This window comes from Myotis davidii, unplaced genomic scaffold (genome assembly GCF_000327345.1).
Source record: "Myotis davidii unplaced genomic scaffold, ASM32734v1 scaffold175, whole genome shotgun sequence".
NCBI classification, from domain to species: domain Eukaryota; kingdom Metazoa; phylum Chordata; class Mammalia; order Chiroptera; family Vespertilionidae; genus Myotis; species Myotis davidii.
Genome location: NW_006286972.1, coordinates 943,725 through 945,589, shown reverse-complemented (window position 1 = coordinate 945,589; position 1,865 = coordinate 943,725). Strand labels below are relative to the sequence as shown.

General features: G+C 49.7%; 1 protein-coding gene across 4 annotated transcripts in view; it reads right to left on the bottom strand.

Annotated features, from left to right (window-relative positions):
* GABPA (GA binding protein transcription factor alpha subunit) overlaps positions 1–1,865 on the bottom strand; it is a 32,108-nt gene that overhangs the window by 29,291 nt on the left and 952 nt on the right. Inside the window, exon 1 of one of the 4 annotated variants that reach the window (XM_015560681.1) lies at positions 1,672–1,859. The exons of 2 other annotated variants lie outside the window; for them this stretch is intronic. The gene's annotated coding sequence lies outside the window, so the exon portion shown is untranslated. Of the gene's footprint in view, positions 1–1,671; positions 1,860–1,865 lie in introns of those variants that run through there. One more of the 4 variants, XM_006758752.2, reaches the window with a different exon arrangement.

Here is a 1,865-nt window from a genome sequence, read left to right as displayed (position 1 = left end):
CCATATACTCTAGAAAAAAATGCCCAGTCTCTAAATTGATCCTTTTTTCTTTCTCAGGTCTCTAAATTTAGCCTTGACAGTAAGAGATTGGGAAAGGGTCCAAATCGCTGATGTCACTACTTGAGTGGGTCTTAGCTCTTTTTCTGGAACCAGGATTCTTTTACAAAACTTACAGTGGAGAAGAGAACATCACTTGGAGCCTTTCCACCTAAGGGCTGCCCTGGTTTCACCCAGATTAAATCTCACCTGGGGTTCAGAACCCTTCACAAAATGGAAATAAACTAAAGAGGTGATGTTTTCCTACTGCAAAACCCATCATGAGGAGAAGAGGTCAGCTGGTTCTGCACCCCAGCATAAGGCCTGGGGAATGGTTTAAAGAGAGAATAATAGCCCTAGCTGGTTTGCTCAGTGGATAGAGCATCGGCCTGCGGACTGAAGGGTCCCGGGCTCGATTCCATCAAGGGCACAGGCCAGGTTGCGGGCTCGATCCCCAGTCGGGGGGCGTTGCAGGAGGCAGCCGATCAAGGATTCTCTCTCATCATTGATGTTTCAATCTTCCTCTCCCTCTCCCTTCCTCTCTGCAATCAATAAAAATATATTAAAAAAGCAAAACTTGAGAATTAGTCTTCTTCACTGGAAAACATTATTAGTTTGGGACAACTTTTCCCAGTAAGGGCAATACTTAAATGTAATATTTACCTATATTTAACATACAACATGTATTAAAAATACACAAAATGTGCATTTAACATATATAAATGTAATCTAAGAGTACCTACCTGACTAACTGAACATTTTCGCCAACTAAAAAATACTGTTAAATACCCGAATAAGAAGTTTTTGTTTTTAAAAATAAAGTCAACAGCCCGGCCAGTGTGGCTCGTTGTGGCCCACGCAACAGGCGGCCACAGGCTCCATCCCAGGCAGCGCACCTGCCAGGGTTTCCGCTCGAACTCCATTGTGGGACCGGAGGCAAGAGCTTGTCCAAGGATGATGTTTCTCCCTCTCCCCGTCTCCCTTCCCTTCTCCGAAATCAATAAAAAATATATATTTTAAAAATAAAATTAAAAGTTAGGAAAAAAAGTAAAACGTGTATTTGTGTGTGTGTGTTTGCAGAGAGAGGGAAAGCTGACTAATACTTGCTGACTTCCCCCCACCAGGTGAAGGCGTTCACTGTATAATTTCATTGTGTAATTTTTCAAGTTTCCCGTAGATTTGAAATTTTATAAACAAAACTGGAGAAAAATGAAAGCGGTTGAATTTGGTATTCAGCCCCCACATCCTCTTATGAACAGCCCCGATTTAGCATCCAGTTCGGTATCTACCCCCCTCCTTCAAGACCATCTGCCCCTCCGGGCACGCAGTCCTGTCCACCCTGCGGCCCAGGCGGACTGGCCTCAGCCCGCCGCGTCCGAACCCCGATCAGGCTGCAACGACCGGATCAAGCCCCGAGGCAGGGGCCGATCCCGCACAGCGGTTCGGGAGGAGCGGACCCGTTTCTTTTGAAGTTTCGGACCACACGGCGCTGGCGGGACCAGCACTGCCCGGCTCCTCGCTCTGCTGGACGGAGGCCCCCACCTCTGCTCCTCCCGCGGGCGGGCTGCCCGGCTTGCCCGCCGTCACCCCGTAAACCAGGGCCCCACCTACAGACAGGCGAGGCTCCCATACGGCAAAGTTGGCAAACTACACGGACCCAGCATTTCCCCGCGTCTTCCCGCCACTTCCTCCGAGAGGCCCCACGGACAACATGAGCGTGAACCAGGGGCTCGGATGCCACGACGGGACAGTTCGAGCAAGACAGCGGGACTGGGAGGGAGAGCCCATCGCCGAGGCGGCGAGACTCGTTTCGCTTCTTCCTGTGAAAC